General features: G+C 42.7%; 2 pseudogenes; one reads left to right on the forward strand and one right to left on the reverse strand.

The window, feature by feature from the left end:
* The first annotated feature begins 7,066 nt into the window (after positions 1 to 7,066).
* Positions 7,067 to 8,315, forward strand: LOC147322449 (uncharacterized; annotated as a pseudogene).
* A 6,045-nt stretch (positions 8,316 to 14,360) lies between these two features.
* LOC147322450 (uncharacterized) lies at positions 14,361 to 15,524 on the reverse strand (annotated as a pseudogene).
* Between the last annotated feature and the right edge of the window lie 8,834 nt (positions 15,525 to 24,358).

The raw sequence follows: 24,358 nt of genomic DNA on the forward strand, positions 1-24,358 counted from the left end.
TGGACCTGGAGAAGGCATTCGACCGTGTCCCTCGGGGCGTCCTGTGGGAGGTGTTGCGCGAGTATGGGGTGTCTGGCCCATTGCTACGGGCCATTCAATCCCTATACAACCGTTGCAAGAGCTTGGTTCGCATTGCCGGCAATAAGTCGGACTCGTTCCCGGTGGGTGATGGGCTCCGCCAGGGCTGCCCTTTGTCTCCGGTTCTGTTCATAATTTTTATGGACAGGATTTCTAGGCGCAGCCAAGTGGCGGAGGGCTTTCGCTTTGGTGGCCTCAGAATCTCATCTCTGATTTTTGCGGATGATGTGGTTCTGTTGGCTTCATCGGGTGAGGGCCTCCAGCTCGCACTGGAGCGGTTCGCAGCCGAGTGTAACGCAGCGGGAATGAGGATCAGCACCTCCAAATCTGAGGCCATGGTTCTCAGCCGGAAAAGGGTGGAGTGCCCACTCCGGGTCGGGGATGAGTTCCTGCCCCAAGTGGAGGAGTTCAAGTATCTCGGGGTCTTGTTCGCGAGTGATGGGAGAAGGGAGCTGGAGATCGACAGACGGATTGGGGCTGCGGCTGCAGTAATGCGGACGCTGCACCGGTCAGTCGTGGTGAAGAGGGAGCTGAGTGTAAAAGCGAAGCTCTCAATTTACCGGTCGATCTACGTCCCTACCCTCACCTATGGCCACGAGCTGTGGGTAGTGACCGAAAGAACGAGATCGCGGATACAAGCGGCGGAAATGAGCTTCCTCCGAAGGGTGGCTGGCCTCTCCCTTAGAGATAGGGTGAGAAGTTCGGCCATCCGGGAGGGGCTTAGAGTAGAGCAGCTGCTGCTCCACATTGAAAGGAGCCAGTTGAGGTGGTTCGGGCATCTGGCAAGGATGCCCCCTGGGCGCCTCCTGGGCGAGGTGTTCCAGGCATGTCCCACCGGGAGGAGGCCCCGGGGCAGACCCAGGACACGCTGGAGAGATTATATCTCTCGGCTGGCCTGGGAACGCCTTGGTATTCCCCCGGACAAGCTGGAGGAGGTGGCTGGGGAGAGGGAGGTCTGGACCTCTTTGCTTGGGCTGCTACCCCCGCGACCCGACCTCGGATAAGCGGATGAAGATGGATGGATGGATGGATGGATGGATGGACCCGTCGTGTCCAGTAACTTTGCTAGGTAGAGACGCTCTGACAAAACTTAAGATAGCAGTCATGCCATTCTTTTCTGGTATTAGCATTTGACCTTACAGCACAGGCCGAAATTGTGTAGGTTACGCAGTAACCACAGATAGTAAAATAATAGAAGCAAAACCATTTTCTTCTTCATGTTCTGCACAGAGCGCTGAGCTGATAGCTGTGATACGCGAAAGCTAAATACACAAAAACAAACTAATAAACATACATACAGACAGCCAGTATGTTTTCTCTGCTGTGCATCATTTTGCAAAAAATCTGGAAAACCAGAGGAATGATTACACCAATTGGCAAACCAGCATGCCGACCTCTTACAACGCCTACTGACTCTTTCATTACTACAGGCAACAATTTTGCTGACAGAGCAGCAAAATAGGCGGCACAACAGGCAAACATGACATTGATGGCAGTAAACACACATCAGATTCCACTGGATGTGTTGAAAAATGAACAAAAAGCAGCAAGCACAGCAGAGCAGGCAAAATGGCTAAAACACGGTGCAGTTCTGACAAACGATTTAATGATGTGTTATGGCAAGCCAGTGTTGCCAAAATCTCTCCACAAAACAGCAGCATTAGTGACTCATGGCTGTACGCATTTGTCATCGGGGGGAATGACCTGTATTGTCAACACTCATTTTTACACTGTAAATTTTGAAACTTCAGCAAAACAATTTGTCAGAACGTGCATGACGTGTCAAAAATATAATGCTCAGGGTAACCTGCGACCACAAAGAGGCCGTTTTCCAACTCCGCCTCATCCTTTTCACACAATTCATATGGATTTTATTGAACTAAGCGAATGTCAAGGGTCAAAATACGCCCTAGTGGTTATAGACGTGTTCTCAAAGTGGCCGGAAATCTATCCAGTGAAAAAGGCAGATGCAATTTCAGTAGCAAAGTGCCTGTGCAATCACTTCATACCCACATATGGCATCCCAGCTTTGATACGGTCAGACAACGGCACTCATTTTGTAAATGATGTCATCACTAAGGTCTCTGAAGCACTCGGTTTCAGCATAAAACACCACTGTGCTTATCACCCTCAGAGCGCAGGCCTTGTAGAGAGAACTAACGGCACTATAAAACAAAGGCTCAGGAAATGCATGGCAGAAACAGGAAGGCCGTGGCCTGAATGTTTGGGTTTAGTGAAAATGTGGATGCGCTTAACACAAGGCTCCCATAAACTAACTCCATTTGAAATCATTCATGGCAGGCCGTTTCCACTGCCTATTACCAGTCAACCAATAGACAAAGCAATCAGAGAAAACACATTAGCAGAGTGGATGTCTAAGCTGTTAGAAAACAAAGAGATCGTTGTACATAATCAACAACCTGATGATGTTTCTCCAGTGTCTTGCAGACTAAAGCCCGGTGACTGGGTTCTGATCAAGGTGCTCCAAAGGAGAAACTGGAGCACACCCAGGTGGGAGGGGCCATACCAAGTCCTCCTCACTACACCGACCGCTTGCAAAATTGCGGAACGACCATCCTGGATCCATCAGAGTCACTGCAGGCGTGTCAGTGAAGCCATCTAAACACAGCTGACGGCAGGCTTGCCCGCTTGTTGTGATCTCGCCCGGTGGAGGGGTCAGCTTTCCTGGCCGGGGGGTCTACTCGCGACAGGAGGGTGTGTTCCGTCGTCATGAGGTGGTGGCTCTTAACAACTGCAGCGGCCCTGACCATGGCCGGGCTCCTCACCTTTGCTTCCGTGAGGGACAACAAGTCACGCTATATGGAGAAAAGGCAGACACTGTATGACAAAGGACAGTACACCAAGTTTCCCCATGGCTACGCCACTAACTTCTGGTGGCAGTTTATGAACACTACAGCTCACTTGAATAACAAAACTGACTGCTATGCATGTACCCATATGCCCCTATCCTCACAGACGTCTGGCCTGTGGCCGTACAGCATACCTGAAGATCGCAGTTGGTGCCTGTTGGGCCTGGCAACACATCCAGGCTACGGTACTCTTTGGTCCAAGGCCAACTACAGCATCCCAGCAAAAGCAACCTGGAGGTCATCATCACCCACAAATGTGAACTGTTCCGGACAGACCTACCTACTGACGTGGCCCCAAGTCTCAGACCCACTGCCTGATGTAATTCTACTAAACAAACTGAACGCAGCGCAACTGCCAGTATGTGTGATGAACAATGGATCGCGGGCAGTGGGGGAGCTGCCTACTCACCTATCTACCGGATGCCACTACAAACAAAGACTCAGTACCAGACAGGATGTGCACGGACGGCACCAAGCAGTAAAGGAACCAGAGTTTCGCATCTGAGGAGGAGTGAAATTCTTACAGAGCTTGATCCCCGGCATTGGAGTTGCCGAGGTGCGGGATCATGTGGAAATCAACCGATATGCTCTGCTACGACACATCAACTTGACTAAGACCCTGGGAACTGCCTTAGCAGGAGAACAGCAGGCCATCAGAACGATGGTGCTGCAGAACAGACTGACACTAGACCTGCTAACAGCATCACAAGGAGGAGTTTGCAAGCTGATCGGGGAAACATGTTGCACTTTTATCCCTGATGGATACGAAACTGGAGGAGACATTTATGAAGCTTTGCAGAATTTGACCGCTCTGCAAAAATATGTCACTGACCACACACCTGGAGCAGCTACAGCACAAGGCTGGCTTGACTGGCTGTTCAGCGGTTCATGGCTGGCTGCTGTAGCAAAGCCATTTCTTCTTCTAGGTCTCATCATGATAGCACTGCTCATATTAGTGTTGTGTGTGTTGCCATGCCTAAGAGTAATGATTTCACAGATGATAACAACTACAATGACTGCTTATATTGCCGTGCCTCAAGAAGAACAACATCCCGTTGCAATTCTATTAGAAGAGAACTTGTACTAGCTGCTAATAAATGACGTGGTGATTAAAAATGACTTGTCAAGTGATCATGCACTGATTAAAACATTAGTAGGTTATGCAAGTTTTCATGCTTTTATTTTTTGAAGTCTTGACTTTTAAACATGAAGTTTTTCATTTTTATAACGTTTTCATACTCTTATTTTTTTTGAAGTCTTCAGTTTTAAACATAAAGTTTTCATTTTAAATATGAAGTTTTCATTATTTTACATATAAAGTTTTCAATTTAAGGTTTGCATCATTTTAAATATAAGGTTTTCATCCTTGTATTTTTTGAAGTTTTCATTTTACATATTAGGTTTTCATCATTTTTAAATATAAAGTTTTCATTTTACTTTTCATCCTTTTATTTTTTGTAAGTTTTCGTTTTAAAATATAAGGTTTTTATCCTTTATTTTTTGTAGTTTTATTATTTTTTCTTGTTTATTCCACTTGTTATTTCATTTACTCTGATTTTCATTTACTATGTTTTTCTTTTTATTATTTTCTTTTGTTTTATTCTTTAGACCAAATGACTGCCATTTCTGCTATGCTGACATTTTGAAAATTTTGGAAATTAAAAATGGCCTAAGATACTTAATAAATAATTTTCATAGACAATTGTTGTATACATTTAAAATAAGTTAAACAGGAGGGAATGTTACAGGAAAAATGATTCTATGTTTCTTTACCTTCTTTTAAATGTACAAAGATGCCTTTTGTCTGCCCTTTGCCTATGGTTAGATTAGTTTAGAATTATCTTTTTAGACTTTCTCAGCAAAGACATACTGTTTTGGGACGTATTGTTTTAGATTGTTTTATCTCTCACAGCCTTCTCCCAGCTCTCTGCTGACGAGACTAGCGCCACATATGGAGTTGTTTATTTTATTTGTTTTGTATTTTCTTATCCTGTTCTCACTGTCTTTCCTATAAAAATTACCAAGCCACTGTGCATGGTGTGAGTTGTTCTTAGCAGCTCACCCGTGTACACGTTTGATAAAGAAAGTAACTTTGTCTCATTGTGTCTTTATTTCTCCTGGGTCTTTTACAGAGTTTTCCCCCAACAACCATATTGTGCAGTCTGATGGTGAGTAAATGCACTGATACTTTCCTCTGATGTGCATTAACTGGTGTGTGTTCTGAATGGAAAATAAAGTGGGTATTCTATTCTTTTTCTAAAACATGCTTATTTTAAAGCGTACATTTTTTTTAACTGTTTACTGAGTCTGATAACTTTAAAATGCAGTTCCAGCATTTCTGTAGTATTTAAAGCACAGTAGAAATCCTACCAGGATGTAGCAGAAATTTATTATTATTATTAATCGACATAACAAGTCACCATGATACATAGAAATACTGTGGCACCTGGTCATGGAGAGTGGTGTTGCCTCTCCCTATACCACTACTTGCTGCCCTTTCCTGGGATTCGGGTACTTGTTGGATTGGGGGGCATGTTGCTGGAAGTTCTGGCGTGACCCATTGTCTTTGGCGTGGTACTTTTCAGTTTCCCTGCTACATTCTATTTTTTGTTGTTGTTGTTGTTTTTTGCTCCTGATTATGCCCCAAATTATGAATCATTTTTATTTTTAGTGTGTGGCTCCTGGTATTGGCAACCTTAAAATAATTATGCCAGATGTGTCAAGGGCGGTGTGGATGCAGGACTGAAACACAGGACTCTGAATTTATTTACAGTGAATGACAATGACGATAAGTAAAACAATCCTCCATGTGTGAGTTTCTTTTTCCCCTTGTGCTTGCTCCATATTCCTGTGCTGTGACTTCTCTAGTGTAAGTGGTGAGTTTCCTTCCTCCTCGTGGTGTATATGTACAAAGTGCTTAACTCCCTCTACTTGTGTTGGCACACTCTGGAAAACAACAAGCAACCGGTAAGTACACGCCACACTTCACTCCGGAAACACTGTCACTCACTTGCTGGGAACTGAACTAAATGATTTCTCTTAACGATCCAGCATCGACTGAGGCTCAGCTCCTCTTTTAAGGAGCTACTCAGAAGAGGCTGATCAGCAACAGATGACTGTCATGGTCTTCCACGTGTGGCTGGTTTAATGGCAGGAAACCCTCAGAGCCAGATGCCTCCGGGAAACACCAACACCAACAAAAACAAACATGGTCACACAGCAGGGACTGCTTCCATGAGAAGATGAGTGTTTTTTTCTTAGTTTTTTTTAAATAAAAAATTTAACCTGCAGGGGATAGGACCAGCAAACCTTCCACCAAATAAGTATATGAAATATATTTAATAACATATATCTGCACTTTTAATATATAAGGAAAGTGAAATTGAAAATGTTAGTTTTCAGGAACTCTGAATCTTACTTATTTCAACATCATTTGTGTTTGCATAGCTTGAAAAAAACTCAAGTGAGTAAAAAGGTCTTTGACAGTGTGTCGGTAATTTGCATCTTTAAATATGTGTCAGACTTCCTCTTTCACAGAACATTAACAGAACTGAAGAGTTTATTTCAGCAGCTTTGTGATAAACTGACTTCAATGCACCTTCTTAAAAAGCAAGTTCTGTCTTTGCATTTCCTTCTTTCTAACATTGGCTGGCCAACACGGTTCACTGTAATTCTGCTAAAACTGTTAAGGGATAAGACTACACCTGGCCTTATTTGGTTAGCAAACATTGTATTGCACATATTCAATAACTTTGATAAAGGTAGCGTGGCAGAAAGGAGTGATTCCAAAGGCTTGGCGAAGAGCAGGAGGTATTCTGATCCCTAAGGAGAAGAACTCCTCATCCATCAGCCAGTTTCGCCAGATCAGCCTGCTGAACGTAGAGGGAAAGATCTTCTTCAGTGTCTTGGCCCAAAGGCTATCTACTTTCCTGCAAAGAAACAACTATATTGACACATCAGTGCAGAAGGCTGGCATCCGGGGCTTCTCGGGATGTCTGGAGCATGCCAGCATCATCTGGCACCAGATTCAAACTGCCAAGAAAGAACGAAGAGACCTTCATGTGGTCTTTTTAGACCTTGCCAATGCCTTTAGGTCAGTTCCGCACTAGACCTTGTGGATGGCCTTCAACTATTTCAGCGTACCAAACCACATTACAGGACTGGTCAAGATCTACTTTCAGGATTTACAGTTTTGTGTGATATCTGAGAACACCACCACAGTCTGGCAGCACCTGGAAATTGGAGTTATGGCAGGCTGCACGATTTCCCCTCTGGCATTTATCACGGCAATGAAGTTGGTCATGTGGGCATCCCGGTGGGTAGTAGGAGGTGAGAGACTCAAGAGTGGCCTTCGTCTTCCTCCCATTAGAGACTACATGGATGACATGACCATCAGTACAACAACAAAACCATGTACTAGGCGATTGCTACAGAAGCTCCAGAAAAAACATAGAATGGGCAAGAATGGAGTTTAAGCCAAGTAAATCTCGCAGCATCTCCATCGTAAAAGGAAAGCTGACAGCCGGGCAATTCTATATCAGTGGAGAACCAATTCCAACAGTCTTAGAGAAGCCCATAAAGAGCCTGGGACGGTGGTATAATGCAGACCTCAATGATAAATGGTAACTAGAACCACTAAGGCAGAACTTGGCTGATGACCTCAAGCGGATTAACAACACTGCACTCCCAGGGAAACTGAAACTCTGGTGCTTCCAGTTTGGGTTATTACCCAAACTACTGTGGCCGCTGACAATGTACGAGGTCTCACTCAATCATGCCAGTCGACTAGAGAGGCTAGTGAGCTCCTACGTTAAGAAGTGGCTCGGACTTCCCAAATGCCTCAGCAGTGTTGGACTCTACAGCAACGGTATACTGTCATTGCCTGTCCCTAGCCTGGTTGAGGAGTTTAAATGTGCAAAAGTGAGGCTTGCGATGTCACTCACGGACTCCTGGGACCCCATAGTGAGAGGCACTGATCCCACCCTAGCAACGGGGAGGAAGTGGACCCCAGCCACATCTGTGCTACAGGCAAAATCCGCTCTACGGCATCTTGACGTGATGGGTCACGTCCAACAGGGCAGAGGAGGATTTGGTCTTGGCGCAGTAACACCTCGGTGGCAACAGGCATCTGTACCCGAATGTCGAAAAATGGTGGTGGAGGAGGTGCGTCGACAGGAGGAAACAGCCAGACATGCCAGAGCCGTGGCACTGGCCAAACAAGGTTGCTGGGTGAATTGGGAGCGTGTGGAAAAGAGGAAACTCTCATGGAGTGAAATCTGGGGCGTGGAATCTAATAGACTAAGTTTCATCATCCGAGCGACATACGATGTGCTACCTTCCCCAATAAATCTGCAGCTGTGGTTTTGAAAGGACCTATCTTGCCCCCTGTGTACAGTCCCAGCAACATTCAAGCACATCTTGGTTAGTTGTAGGACTAGCCTTACTCAGGGCAGATACACATGGAGACACAACCAGGTTCTCAGGTCTCTAGCTGAGAAAGTGGAGTGCAAAAGAAAATCTATCAACGCTCAACCTTTCAAGAACCAAGAGGAGCGTCAGTTTTCATCAACATTTGTCCGGGAAGGAGACAAGCCAAGGACAAGCCCCTCAACCTCAGACCTGGGCCCGCTGAAGGTTGCGAGGGATTGGCAGATGCAAGCGGACTTGGAACAGAGGCTTTTTTTAAAATATATTTCAACATATTTTAAAAAGAAAGAACTACAAGAAAAAGGAATGTATGAATGGACAAGGAACATTTTTATTATGAAATTGCTTTAAAAATATTAAGCACAGTGTTACAGCTCCATACGTGAAATGATCTCTCTTTTTTTAATCCAGGCAGTAGAGTAGCCTGTCTGTGAACATGGAGGCAGTCGGCATGTTTCTGATTCCCCTGTTTGTTTTAGGTGAGTATTTCAGTATTTTAAAGTCATTATTGGAGTTATTTTACAACATGAACTTTATTTAGAAACATATCTGGCATGTGTTACTGTGTGCGGCAGGCAGGATTGTACCCAAATGCTAAACTCAAAGGCAGAACTAAACTCAAAACACAGCTTTATATCTGGATGAAAAAAGAACTAGTAACTAAGGTACAGGCAGAAAACACAGTAGGGAATGAGGGAGATTGTGACAAAGGGAGAAGCTGACATAAATACACATATGGGCAAATGAAGGAACGCAAACTCACAGAGAGGGACACAGAGCACAAGACACAAGGAACTAATAAACAAGGAACTAAACTGATTACAATTAAACTCAGAGACTTAATAAGAATTAACTCAGAACTAACCAGTTTAACTGAAATCATAATACACAACAGTCACCAAAACACAAGTAAACTCAAAACTCTTGGTCAAATGACCCGGAACCACGACACTATCCTGATTTTAAATTAACATGTTTTATGTACAAAATGATAACAGCAGCGGAAACATGATGTTTCTTGGCACTGACAAACAGGCGACGGATGGCCTGGATTGCAGCCATTCAAAGATCAAATATAACGTCCCAGAACACTCCAGCTCACAGGTTAGTCTGCTCCAAGCATTCCCACAAAGGTCAGTCTTCTGTTGTAGTTAATGCGTCATTTTCATAACATAATTGGTGATATAGGTTACAAGCAAGTCTGGCGCTGAACAGAAATTGTCGCGCTATGCTCCTTTGTTTATTGTGCATAAATAGTGAATTGTCCTGACACAGTATTGCGTTTCGCTTCTGTTATTACCATGGTACATTGACAAAAACATATACTTTTATTCACAGGATAAAACAGTTGTTTTGTATCACTAATTGCCCAGTGCGATTACAGCATACAATATTATTGTCACTGCTACATTTCTGTGATGCGTACCAGAAATTATTTCCACTGCTAATTAATTACCATTGAGCTCAAAGGTCCTATTAATAAACGGTTAACGAATGTGTATTTATGAAGACGATTTGTGAGACTGGTAAACTTATGATACGTACGATGGTCTTTTGTTCTACACGGTGCATTTCAAGGGTCTGTACCCATCCGGCGGTAAACTGTACCTGGGCTTGTTGCAGTGACCGGAAGTTACTAAACTTCATAAGTGTGTGCACTCACTCCAAGAACCGTATGATTATAAATATGCATATAAATATGCTACAATGAGATAGCTGACTTCATCTAACTAGCAAATGTTGTTCAGGCTACGTTGGTGATGCAGTTTTTTTAATGTGTATGATATTTTTGTCATGCGATTTTAAAGCCGGTCCTACAACCGCATCCAAGAATAACATGCAGCTTATCTCAGAACTGTCGGTGAAAATTATTCTTGGAGCTAGGTTTAATTGAGCTGCATTTTAAAGAGGTGCAATTTCACAATTTGTGTATATTTTCTAAGTTCACTATTTTGTCATGTGTTGAGAAAAACACAGATTTAAAAATTACATGGTCTAATATTTACATTTAGCATATAACTGCAACATGCTTTTTTCGTTTTTTTTTTTAAAGACTCGAAAGGACTTGAAATTCAAAATTTCAGACTTGTGACTTCACTCGGACTTTTACACCAGTGACTTGAGACTCGACTCTGACTTGCCTGACATTACTTGAGACTTGACTTGAGACTTGAGGATAAAGACTTGAGACTTACTTGAGACTTGCAAAACAATGACTTGGTCCCACCTCTGTTAGTTACTGGAGCTGGAGAGTGAGGTGTTTGGAAGGACTCTCCCTAGCATTATCTGCCCTGTTACTGTACTACCTTAATAACCCATGGTAAGGGCAAAAATTGTCGTGCTTAAGAGTCTACGGGAACGTTATAGTATGTATGTTCAATGCAGATAGATATATAGTGTATACAGGTATATAGGTATACATGTCTTCCAAAAAGGACGATCTGATATCCTTGTGTTGGTATTGTTCCCACATCATCATAATAAATGTTGTTCCAGGTTCAACATTGCAAGTGACCAATCACATTGTTGTGATGTCCCCCTTTTGTACCTTTGAAAAATACCGCCTTAAAAAAATATACTTCACTTGCGAGAAGAGAAACCGCTTCTGTCCGCCGATCCAGGAACTTCTTTGCATTTCAGGATACCTTTCTTTAATAAATGGTAAGCATTATACATATTGTCCTTACAGGGGCAGTTTCTCTTCTCGCAAGTGAAGTAGATTTTTTGAAGGCGTTTGTTTTTTCGAGTTAGCAGATGACGTCAGGAGAAGGTGATTGGTCACTTAATAATAATAATAATAATAAACTTTATTTATAAAGCACACTAAAAAACCAAGGGTATACCAAGGTGCTTGAGAAAAAATAAAATAAGAAAAAGGAGATGGGAGGGAAAAGAGAAAGGACATGGCACGTATCAATTATAAAACCTTGACAATCATAATATATAAAAGTAGTTAACAAGCATAACGCAAAAAAATGTACCAACGCACACCAAATGTTAACTAGGTGGAAAAGCAAGATTAAATAAATAAGTCTTCAGCCGTGATTTAAACAGTGGCATAGAGTCAGACGCCCAGATAGCAACAGGAAGGTTGTTCCATAAGACTGGGGCAGCTACAGCAAACGCACGGTCGCCGCGAGATTTCAGCCGAGAACGAGGTTGCTCCAGAAGAAGTTGGGTAGCAGTGGTCTGACAGGAGTGTGTAACCTAAGAAGCTCATTGAGGTAGCTCAGCGCCAAATTATTACAAATTTTGTAAGTGAAAAGTAGAATTTTAAATTGAATACGGTACTTAACTGGCAGCCAGTGCAAACCAGCAAGAACAGGAGTGATAGAAGAAAACTTCCTACTACCTGTCAAAAGGCGTGCCGCCGCATTCTGGACAGTCTGCAATCTAACGAGAAGGGAGGAGGAAAGGCCAATGTAAAGAGAGTTGCAGTAGTCCAACCTGGAAGTCACGAATGTGTGAATAAGTTTTTCCAGGTCATTGTGCGGAATATAGCGCTTTGCCTTAGAAATGAGGCACAGCTGATTAAAACTAGACCTCACAACAGCAGACACTTGCTTGTCAAATTTAAATGAGCTATCCAGTAATATTACCTGCATAATCAGAAGGGGAGCTAGCAAAAGGCATCAGAGCAGCACACGTGGGGTATTTTACTATCGAACACCACGATCTCCGTTTTCTTTTCGTTCAGGATAAGAGAATTACTCTTGAACCAATCTTTAACCTCATGCATGCATTCACGAAAATAGTGAAAAGACATAGCAAGATTGTCAGTAATCTCAAAATAAATCTGTATATCATCAGCGTAGCAATGAAAGGCAATATTATACTTCTCAAAAATTGCTCTAAGAGGGAGCAGATATAGTGAGAAGAGAATAGGTCCTAATACAGATCTTTGAGGCACACCACAGCGCACAGGTACCGAGGAAGATGAGAAGTTGCCCAAATTAACCGAGAAACTGACCTGTCAGCAAGATAAGATTTAAACCAGTTGAGGACAGTGCCTCTTATACCCACAGTATGCTCAAGTCTTAGTAAAAGAATGTTATGATCGACCATATCAAAAGCAGAGGAAAGGTCCAATAAAACCAGGACCACAGAGCGTCCAGAGTCAGTGCTTACAAGAAGGTCATTGAGAACTCTAAGCAAGGCTGTTTCAGTGCTATGCCATGGCTTAAAGGCAGACTGAAATTTCTCTGCAATGTTGTTCGCATCTAAATACGCCTGAAGCTGAGAAAGAACTAGTCACTCCAGGATCTTGGACAGAAACGGAAGCTTAGAGTTTGGTCTATAGTTCAAAAGATCATAACAATAAAGATTCTTTTTTTTTCAGAATAGGCTGGACTACAGCATGCTTAAAGGTCAGTGGGACAGATCCAGAGAGTAGAGAAAAATTCATTAAGATAGAATGCTCAGTCCAATTACATCAAAGCAGCCCTTAACAATGAATATCAAACAGAGCATTGGTGTTTTTCAGTTGATCAACCAGCTGCTTCAGAGTTGAAAGTAACACGGGCTCAAATTGATGAAAAGTTGAATTACACTCAGAAGAAAAGACGGGATAAGAGGCAGACGAAGAGGAAAGCTTAAGGGATGAAACCTCATCTAAAAAAGAAAACGCTCACAAAGAGCTTGTGAATACAGTAAAGGCATATCAGGACAGGGATTAAAAACAGAATGAAAAATTTTAAATAGCATATGGGGGTTGTGACCATTAGCCAGAATGACTTTGGAAAGAAAAGATGCCTTAGCCATTCTAGCAGCAGTTTGAAACTGTCTGTAACATGTCATAAGAAAGCTGAAGTTTATCTTTTTTCCACCTCCTCTCATCGCGGCGACAAACACGTTGTAAGGCACGCGTAGTATCATTTAGCCAGCAATGAGAGTAGGTTCTAGAGTGCTTCATTTTGATGGGAGCAACAGAATCAAGAATAGAAGAACAAAAAGATAACAGGATATTAGCACAACCATCAACCGAGCAGAAAGAACAGTCATCAGGTACAGCCAAATCAGGGGTAGATGAAAATAATGATAACAAAATATCAGCATAACCATCAGATGAGCAAACTGAGCAGCAGTCAGGAATCATAAACGCCAAATCTAAAAAAGACACAGCAAACTTTGACACAGCTTCAGAGCTGAGTACGCGTAGCTAGGGTTGCCAACTCCCTGAAAAAAAAATAAGGGACACCTAGTGGCCAGGGCCGGGCGACCCAATTGTCGTCATCCTTCCCTGTGTGGTGAATTTTTTTAGCTCTTTTTTTTGAGTGTGAAATTTTTTTTTTAACCATTTGACTTGAAGTTGAGTTAAGTAGATGCATATTCTTTGTGATATGAACACATGGGAAACAAATGATCATTTATCCATTTATTTTTAACGCAAAATGACAACATTAACACAATAAAATAGGTCTCTTTCCTAAACGAAAGACTGGTACGCTTCACTTTTTGTGCAAAATGACAAAATTAACACAAAGAACTCTGTCCTGCTTAACCTAAAATTATATAAATTAATAGAAAACAATAGAAAGAAAAACATTCTTGTAACAGTGCACATTTAGTGCAATTAGAAAAGTGCAAAAAAAGTTTGTGGAACACCTGTAAACACAACATTTGTGCCTCAAAGGCCTTGACTGTAGCTGAAAGTTGAAGTAAAAAAAACCCCAACAAACTCATGAACTCAAGCTCAATGCTACATTATGTGGAAACAGACTACTTTTTCCATTTGTATTTTTTTTTTAGCTCTTGCTGCAGTTAGGAGTTGTTTGTCTTTCAGTACTGCAGAGTAAAACTCTGAGCAAGACATATCATAATTTAGACTGACAATGAGCTCACTTCTAATTAATATATATACACTCCAAACAAAGTTAATGATTATGGTTTTATTTATATATGTTATCTATCAATTGTATTTGTTTATTTTTAACCATCAATACTATTAAAACATGGTTTATCATTTCACTGGCAAATGTTTTCTTCTTACCTGCCAGCCAGGTGAAGCCGTTCAATGATCTTCTCAATGTCATCAAAGGAAATCTTCCCAGATGCTAGAGAGAGGGGCTGCAGGTGGAAAAGCCAGTTTTCTTCTGAAAAGTCAAACCACTTCAGGACATAACTGATGGCAGTGCCTAGGACGGCTGTAAACTCCTGCCTGGCACCATCAGAATCAGATGGCGATAGATGCTGGAGCTTTTGTCTTGTTAGGTACCCGTAGAACCCATCATCTCTTCTCTGAATAAGTCTTGTCAGGAAACACTCCATGATGGACTAGAGGTCAACAGACGTGGTTACATTCTTCTCCAGTTTTTTCACCACTTCTTCAAACAGACACATGACATTATTACAGAAGAGGAGGTAGACTTCCACAATGTCTGCCTCTCCCTCAATTCCAGCAGCATCTTCTGTCAACTTCAGCAATTCCTTCAGGCGCCTTGGACATTCCTCACCAATGCTGATGAGATATGACTTCAGCGGGTCCCAGTTCTGCAGCAGGCGGGTGATTGCAGGGTTGAGTGACAGCCATCTCGTCACAACATGGCGCAGGATATCATGGAATTCAACGTCACAAAATTCACAGAACTCTTTCAGGGACTCTCTCCTTTTGGCAGAGGTGGAAAAGAAGCTGTATATCTTCAGGACAATATTTTCCACATCTACTGAGAGCTTGTCCAGGGCTTTTTTCACAGTGTTATGAACAATATGTGCATGGCAGTTGCCACGAAGGATCTCACTGTTGGTCTCTTTCAATTTTGTGAAGACTGAGTTGTGGATGCAATAATTTACATTTGCATTGTCAGCACTGAATGCAGAAACCTGATCTAAGGATAGCCCCACGTTTTCAAGAGAGCTTTGTATTATTTTTACTATTCCCTCTGCAGACTCATCTGAATTTTCAACAAAATCCAACATCTTGTTGACAACTCCAGCCTCTGGTGTAAAAAACTGCAAGGCCAAGGGAAACATCTTCCGATTTCCCTTGTTTGAAGCATCAGTGTGAAGAGAGAATGGGAGTGGAGTTGCACCACTTTTCAATTTTTTGATCACCTCTTCTATTGCCTTTGGAGACAGGACATCTGTGACAACTGCTTCAGCTTTAGTCCTCCCACAGGACATCTTTTTGGCAATACTGGAGTCATTCAGCATTCGTACAGTCAGTTTGAGTGCACAGTCACCCGAGTTATAACTTAAACCGTGCTTTACAGTGTGGTAGACATGGGTCACCTCTGCAGCAGTCACCTATAAAATAGAGATACAGTGGGGCAAAAAAGTATTTAGTCAGCCACCGATTGTGCAAGTTCCCCCACCTAAAATGATGACAGAGGTCAGTAATTTGCACCAGAGGTACACTTCAACTGTGAGAGACAGAATGTGAAAAAAAAAATCCATGAATCCACATGGTAGGATTTGTAAAGAATTTATTCATAAATCAGGGTGGAAAATAAGTATTTGGTCAATAACAAAAATACAACTCAATACTTTGTAACATAACCTTTGTTGGCAATAACAGAGGTCAAACGTTTACTATAGGTCTTTACCAGGTTTGCACACACAGTAGCTGGTATTTTGGCCCATTCCTCCATGCAGATCTTCTGGAGAGCAGTGATGTTTTGGGGCTGACGCCGAGCAACACGGACTTTCAACTCCCGCCACAGATTTTCTATGGGGTTGAGGTCTGGAGACTGGCTAGGCCACTCCAGGACTTTCAAATGCTTCTTACGGAGCCACTCCTTTGTTGCCCGGGTGGTGTGTTTTGGATCATTGTTGTTAGATTTGTATTGTTGATTGTCATTTATGCTTAGAAATATTTACTCATATATGCTTAGAAGTGTATATAATCATTGGTGGATTGAAAGGATGTTTCATCCTAAAGTAACAGCTCTGTGTAGCATGAAGGGGGAGTGCGTTCACTCCCTCTACAGAGTGTTCCGGCATAGATTACACACCTCCTAGGAAAGGCCGTATCTTCTCTTGCTGATATATGGTATAGCAAACACACGTATATCTGTTTAAGTATAAGAGCCTTTTGTTCAGATGGACCGCTAGACTCCTGGCACCAGCTTTGGGGAGTCTTCACAGGGTCACATCTGGACCTCACACACACACACACACACACACACACACACACACACACACACACACACACACACACACACACACACAGTATTCTTTGTTCACATGTATACCTATGTAAGATGTCATATGTTAATGACCCTATGCATATTCATGTAACCACAATAAAAGGAGTGCTATGGGGAGCCTGGCTGAGAGTCTGATGGAGGCTAGGTGGTGGGACGACACTTGGCTCCAGCCAGATTTCCCTCATGCATGAGTAAACCAGCCTGCTTGTGTCTTGCTTTCCAGTGTAATTATATTGTCTTCAACGTTCCAGCGGATAGGTACAAGCTACAAACCTATCATTAATTGGTCCTTCGATGCCGGAGCCCTGGGATCGCATTCACCGAGGGGGGGGAGAGGCACGCTGAAAGACTGACGTCAGCCAGGAAGTTCCTGTGGATTCGCTGTCTGTCCTTTCTCCTCGATGAATGACGATCGGCGGGATTCGAGGCTACATTACACGCTAAGCAACACCGAGTAAGTTTAAGTCTTTGCCGCTGTGTGCAGCAAAGCACGCGGTCACTGTGTGAGGTTGCGTTGAAAGTCTTTGCCGCTGTGTGCAGCAAAGCACGCATCCACTGTGTGAGGTTGCGTTGAAAGTCTTTATCACTGTGTGCGATAAAGCGCGTGATCACTGCTATCATGTAAGTCTTTGCCACTGTGTGCGGCAGAGCACGTGGTCACTGTGTGAGACTGCGTTGAGACAATAGGCCTAATTTTTGTTGGTTGTGAGTGAGGATATTTGTTGTTGTTGTTGTTGTGTGAGTGTGTGCGGAGTAGAACACGTGGTCTGCGACACCGACTGTTGTTGTTATCATGGTTTCCTAAGCAGCCAGGAGTGTGTGGAAAAGGCCAGCCCACATCAGCAGCTGTGCTCTGGTGGGTGGCTTTCCCCCCACCCCTTGCTGACACAAAATGTTAACTCTTTAGCTTGCCCTGTTCGACAACAGCCTGTGTGCCAAACCATTGAGGTGGATAGTTGTTAAAAGTAACCTACATTAAGCTTGTGGTTGCTCAAATTCAGTACAATGACATGTGAGGTGAAGTGATATAGGTAAATATTTACACTCATGAAGTGCATAGAGGCACTTGACCTGTGTGGAAGACTGTCGTCTTATTATGAGCCATTGTTGAGATATAGAGCACATCTGTGAAAACAACTAATATGCTGCAACTACTGTGTGATGTCGCGTTGCAGTTTTGTTTTTGTTTTTTGAGCTGATGAGCAAGCTACACATTATCAGATCAAGAGCTGTCTGAGAACTACTCAAAGAGAGGGGAAACAGAGAGTGTGCAGCGTTTCCGTGAGCAGTTTTTCTGCACCTTGACTAGTGTGTGTGTAGCATCAGCATCGTGTTTTTGTTTATTTGTTTTGTTGGATTAAAAATAATTAAATAAACTGGTGATCATGCCTATGGATCACCATGGCACATATCTCCAGCCATATGATTTATTTATGCAGATGAAAAAGTGAGTGTGAATGTGTCTGACATCACAGTGTTTTTGTGCACTGTGCAAAAGTAATTGCCTTTGATTGTGAGTGAGAGCAGTGATTTTGCGGATCACAAGCTATTGTAAAGGGAAAAAAAAAAAAAGAGTGAAAAAGAGACAAATTACATTGTAGACGAAGAAAAATAATCATAGGAAAAAGGTTTTGTGTTGATCAGCCAAAAAACAACTACAATGTCATTTTCTGCTTTAAGAAAGGATTGTTCACACAAACACGGACAGAGAGAGAGAGAGAGAGATGTGTGTTGATTAAGCAGTGATGATAATGAACATGTCTTAGTTTGTCACTTTCAGGTGAAAAGCAGACCTGTATCAATTTTCCACATGCAGCGGTCGGACGGAAGAAATTTATAGTTAAACATCATTGGAAACATGCAGGCCAAGTTCTGGCTGACTTATATACAGCGCAATGTGTTTCTCAACCTCACAAACTCACAAGCAAGCTCACTCCTCCCTGAAGAATGCAGCTCCAAAGCAATAACATGGCAGATAAAGAGACAGCATCAAGTCCTGAGCAAAAAGTCTCAGCAAGCAGCAGCAATGCAAACCCATCATCCTGACTGATCGGATGAATGGCACTGTGTTTACAACAAGCTGCAACTTCACTATGCATGTGAAGAAAACTTTTGAGGAGAACTGAGGAGACTGTTGGAGTTTGACATTTGCCACCTGTGGAGTAAAATGGCAAGAAGAGACAGTGGAACACAGGACAAAGCTGAAGGAGAACTGCCGGCTGGGGACTGTTGCAAGTGGGAGAGGACAACAGAGTGAGATGACAACAGAGTGAGAGTAAGTGGAAACACAGAGGAATGCTGTTATTAAATGTGGGAAATCAAAATTTGGGTTAGCAAATCTGGGGAAAAGAAAACTGACTGCTTAAGTTGGAAAATTGTGAAGGAGTCTGAAACAGATAGAAACATACAAAATCACACAAACAAGCAGAACATGAATTAACTTTACTAACAATTCCAAACACAAAATGACTCATGAAGACTCATAGCACATTAGTTAAGAAATGATCAAATAATAGCAGAGAAGTGTGTAGGAAAGGCAGCTTTAAGAACATGCTCTGCTGGATATGCAGCTCCACAGACATGCATTAGACCTGTCTAATTACACAAACCTGCAATGAAAATTAGTTTGTTATCGTTCATCAGTGTTAAAATAGTGTCAATTTAGCAGACACTTGTTATCAAATACTGAATTTATCCTAAAAAAAATTGACTCTCCAAGTTGCAGGACAACAATTTAACCTTTGTGGGGAAAAAAAAAAAAAAATCCTGGTTTGATGAATCAGTGATCAGGCAATAAATTTAGTGTTAAAATGGTAAATTGGGAGAAGCTTCCTGCTTGATTGATGCAGCAAGTAATTTACTGTATGAGGGAAATTGTCTTTTGTGATACTATTTTGAACATGCTTTCCTGTTGTCCTGTCAACTTAGTGGGTTAATGGCTGATATGCAAATTAGTTGATCGGTTTTAGATTAATGAAAGGTGACTGAATTCTAGCACGAGTGGATGAGATGTGTTTGAGTGGAAACTCTAAAACACTGAGTTCCCTGCTTTGATGTGCGAGTGAATTCTGTATCTAGATATACAACTCTGAATACGTCAGAACAAACGTCTTTTGTGAAGTGCATGACAGCATGTCACATGTTTTATGATGAAGGGAAAAAGGAAAATTGAATAAAATAGATCTGTGGCCTAAATGAGTGAAGAGCACAGACCTGGTGATTAAACTCATAGTTAATATGACATTAGGGTTATGTTGTGTGTTGTGCAGCTGATGGTTGGTTTGGAGTGAATCTAGCTGATGATTCTTCTCCTGTTGTGAAGTTGATGAGGAGCTTGTGTCATGACTTAATAAGGCCTTTTTATTTTGATACTTTCACAGTGCACTGAAAGTTTGGTTTGATAATTTGTTATTTTTCATTTTTTATCTTTTGAACAGGCACTGATTTTGTTTGTTTATTTCTTTTCTTTAAGCAGATCTGCACGTCGGGAATTGAAAGTGCTATACGACCGATCGAGAAAGCCACTTATTTGGGACAATTATGTCCCAGCCTAAAAAAAAAAGGATTCAGCGAGCATTACAGTTCTTCATGTGGTTTGCTCACATGATTTATACCAGGACACCTGGTTGATGTTTTTCCTACTACAGGATTTTTGGGTTTATGTGTGAGGAAAACTGTGTTTACAGGTTATGAGTGGTGATGCTGTTACACTGTGTTTTGGGAAAATGTGACGTTACTTTGATGGTTGATTTTATGGTGTTTTTATGGCACCTCTGGAACCTGTTGACCTGTGTCTGACCTCCATCTGACCACAGTCAATGTGTATTGCTAATGTTTGTTTCTTTGAGAATGCTGTGGAAGATTCAGCTGAAACGGACAAGTGACATGAGTAAAACAAATAAGAGATTACGGTATTTATGGAATAGTTTATTATGGGCTCTTTGCTGGCCACTTTGAGCCCATAATAATAATATGTGAGTGGAGTGACTTTGCTTAAGAGAAGTCACCGATTACATTAATGTTAACTGAGCACATGGGATGATCCATGTTTGAGGCGAATTATGGTAATAATAGTGATTTAATGATTTGAGAAAACCTGCACATGACACTTGTCTTGCCCGTGCTGAATGCTTATTACTCTTTTGATATAATTGTTTATACGTGTGAAGTTTGATTTTATTTCCAGATCTTGTGTATGCAGGCTCCTGGTGGAGCCAGTTTTTAAGACAGGGATCCAGGTTTGGTGAGTTGACGCATGAGAGTGTCCATGCGTCAAGAGGTGGGGTCCAGAATTAACATTAAACAATGTTTACTATTATTGTTGCAGTGATTTGTGTGATTAGCCGTTTATTTACAAGTATTAAACCTATGCAAGTGGTGCATCCATGTTCAGATGAGGCTTTGATGGCCTATAAGTGAAGTTCACTGAACTAAAGAATGTGGTTTGATGATTGTTGACATGCTCTCCAAATAGAAGTTTTTCTGAAATACAGGTGCAGCAGTGAGAAGCAAGAAACATTCCAGGCATAGCCCAGGCAGTGGTTGAGGTCAAAGGTCAAGCTGGTTGGGGCCCATCATGAGATCAGACCTTGGAGCCACTGCAAAGAGGTCGAGGTCCCAGGAAACCCCGGCACCCCCAAGACAGCACAATAGAGAAATCTCACACTTGGTTGTTTCAGTGGTGAGGGGGGAGTGCTGATTGAGCCCCCGTAGGGTAAGCTCGCACTTCAACCTCCAGCCTCTGATCAACTCTAAGGCAACCAAGTGCGAGGCGTGACGGCTGAATCAGCTGAACCAGGAGGAAGGCGGAGAAGCTGAGTGTTTTGAGACAGATCCAGCAGGCCCAAAATCAGGACTATGCGTGACGAAAAGGAGTGCCTGAGAGGATCGTCCACAAGATGGGAGCTGAGGCCAGGAGAGAGGCTTCAGGAGGATCAGAGATCATCTTCAGCACAGCAGACATGACACAGAGAGCTGTGCTACTGAGCTTCCAGGAGATTTTAAATAAAATGAAAGATTCAATATTGACGCTGAGGAAGACAGCTAAGGTGTACGACGTGCTCTGCCTTAAACCTTCAGCAGCGTTGGAACATGAAAACTCGAGGGATGAGGAGCGTGCCAAGCTCCATCGACAGCGCAGAAGGAGGTCGAGGATGACATCATGATTCTGTGAAAGCACAGGAACCAGAAGCTATGGTGGTGATGACAGCAGTTTCCTATGAACATCACCTAATGCGGTGCCACTATACTGTACATACGATGACACTCTGAAGGCTGCTGGGATCATAACAGCAGTAAGACAACTGAACCCTGCACCGTTTTCACAGAGGTGTTTCTCTGCAGAGCGTGGACAATGAAGGAGTCATAAATATCCCCCTCGCAGGACGAAGGCCTGAAATGAGGTGATGGGGGTTGGTGGAGGCCATAAAACTAGAGTGCTGAGAGGTCTGCAGCTCTGGAAATAGCTGAGACCCATGTTGACAAACAACAAAACCAACTGGTATGTTTGAATGTTTATTCTACATACATTTGGACTCTGGTCCTATGGACAATGATGGAAACATCTGGAAGAGACATTCATGACGCCCTGCAGAACTCAAACCACCCTGCAGAGAGACATGTGATTTGCACACCCGCAGGAAGCATCACCAAGCTGAGATGTTTTTGAAAATGTTACTTTCTTGTTTTCACTATTAAATTGACAATTTCTTTGTTTGCTTGTAGGATGCAGTTTGCCATGAGATGAGATCAATGAGGAATGAGATAACTGCTAATACATTTGTTAAACTGTGTATTTTTTCAGTAATTTAGGGTGATTTGACATATGCTGAATATAACAATGTTTGCATTGAAACTGTCAGACATGGGGTATTCATAACTGGGAACTTTTCAAGCATAAAGGTCAAAAAGGGGGGTAATGTTAGATTTGTATTGTTGATTGTCATTTATGCTTAGAAATATTTACTCATATATGCTTAGAAGTGTATATAATCATTGGTGGATTGAAAGGATGTTTCATCCTAAAGTAACAGCTCTGTGTAGCATGAAGGGGGAGTGCGTTCACTCCCTCTACAGAGTGTTCCGGCATAGATTACACACCTCCTAGGAAAGGCCGTATCTTCTCTTGCTGATATATTGTCATGGTCCTGGGCCATGTGGGCCCAGTATTCTTAGTTCCTTGTATTTTTGTATTTCGTTTCTTATTTAGGCCATGTTTTCTGAGTTGCCCTGTTGTGTTGTTCCCTAAGTGTTTTCCCTTCATGGCTTTTACCCCCTGTGTGCCCATCTGTGTATCTGTGAGCCCTCGTCTCTCCTTATGTTTTATTCCATGTTTTATTCCATGTTTCCCCTGCCTAAGTTCTCCCCGTGCTCTCTCTCCCCCCTGTGTGCCCTCTATGTATTTATGAGCCCTCGTCTCCCTTTGTGGTTGTTTCATGTTTCCCCAGCCCGTTATGTCTGTGTTTTCCCCGTGCTCTCTCTCCTCCTGTCTGAACCTCTGTGCCTGTACATGTCATGTTCAGTTCACCCCGCCCTGTCTCGTTATGATTATCAGTGTCACCTGTGTTCCCCGTGTGTTCAAACTTTCCTCGTTTACCCTCTGTGTATTTCTGTCTGAGTCTCCCTCTGTTCGGCGTCGCGTTCTCCCTCATGCCGTGTGTGGTTCTCCCCGTGTCTTCCGGTACATGTTACTTTAGCTTTTCCCAGTTTAGTGTAGTTTTGCATTGCTTTTGTATCATCGCTATTGTTTATCACCTGTCAGCAATAAAGCTGCATTTTGAGTTTATCCCCCGTGTCTGTGAGTTTGCAATTTGGGTCCTCATCCTGCCTGCCACACGGCCGAATCATGACATATATGGTATAGCAAACACACGTATATCTGTTTAAGTATAAGAGCCTTTTGTTCAGATGGACCGCTAGACTCCTGGCACCAGCTTTGGGGAGTCTTCACAGGGTCACATCTGGACCTCATACACACACACACACACACACACACACACACACAGTATTCTTTGTTCACATGTATACCTATGTAAGATGTCATATGTTAATGACCCTATGCATATTCATGTAACCACAATAAAAGGAGTGCTATGGGGAGCCTGGCTGAGAGTCTGATGGAGGCTAGGTGGTGGGACGACACTTGGCTCCAGCCAGATTTCCCTCATGCATGAGTAAACCAGCCTGCTTGTGTCTTGCTTTGCAGTGTAATTATATTGTCTTCAACGTTCCAGTGGATAGGTACAAGCTACAAACCTATCAATTGTCATGTTGGAAGACCCAGCCTCGTTTCATCTTGAAAGTTCTCACTGATGGAAGGAGGTTTTGGCTCAAAATCTCACGATACATGGCCCCATTCATTCTGTCCTTAACACGGATCAGTCGTCCTGTCCCCTTGGCAGAAAAACAGCCCCATAGCATGATGTTTCCACCCCCATGCTTCACAGTAGGTATGGTGTTCTTGGGATGCAACTCAGTATTCTTCTTCCTCCAAACACGACGAGTTGAGTTTATACCAAAAAGTCTACTTTGGTTTCATCTGACCACATGACATTCTCCCAATCCTCTGCTGTATCATCCATGTGCTCTCTGGCAAACTTCAGACAGGCCTGGACATGCACTGGCTTCAGCAGCGGAACACGTCTGGCACTGCGGGATTTGATTCCCTGCCGTTGTAGTGTGTTACTGATGGTGACCTTTGTTACTTTGGTCCCAGCTCTCTGCAGGTCATTCACCAGGTCCCCCCAGTGTGGTTCTGGGATCTTTGCTCACCGTTCTCATGATCATTTTGACCCCACGGGATGAGATCTTGCGTGGAGCCCCAGATCGAGGGAGATTATC

The sequence above is a fragment of the Aulonocara sp. 'chitande type north' Nkhata Bay genome, linkage group LG9 (assembly GCF_057382095.1).
Source record: "Aulonocara sp. 'chitande type north' Nkhata Bay isolate Kocher_YH1m ecotype deep benthic linkage group LG9, A_spYH_male_GT1.1, whole genome shotgun sequence".
In the NCBI taxonomy this organism is placed as follows: Eukaryota; Metazoa; Chordata; class Actinopteri; order Cichliformes; family Cichlidae; genus Aulonocara; species Aulonocara sp. 'chitande type north' Nkhata Bay.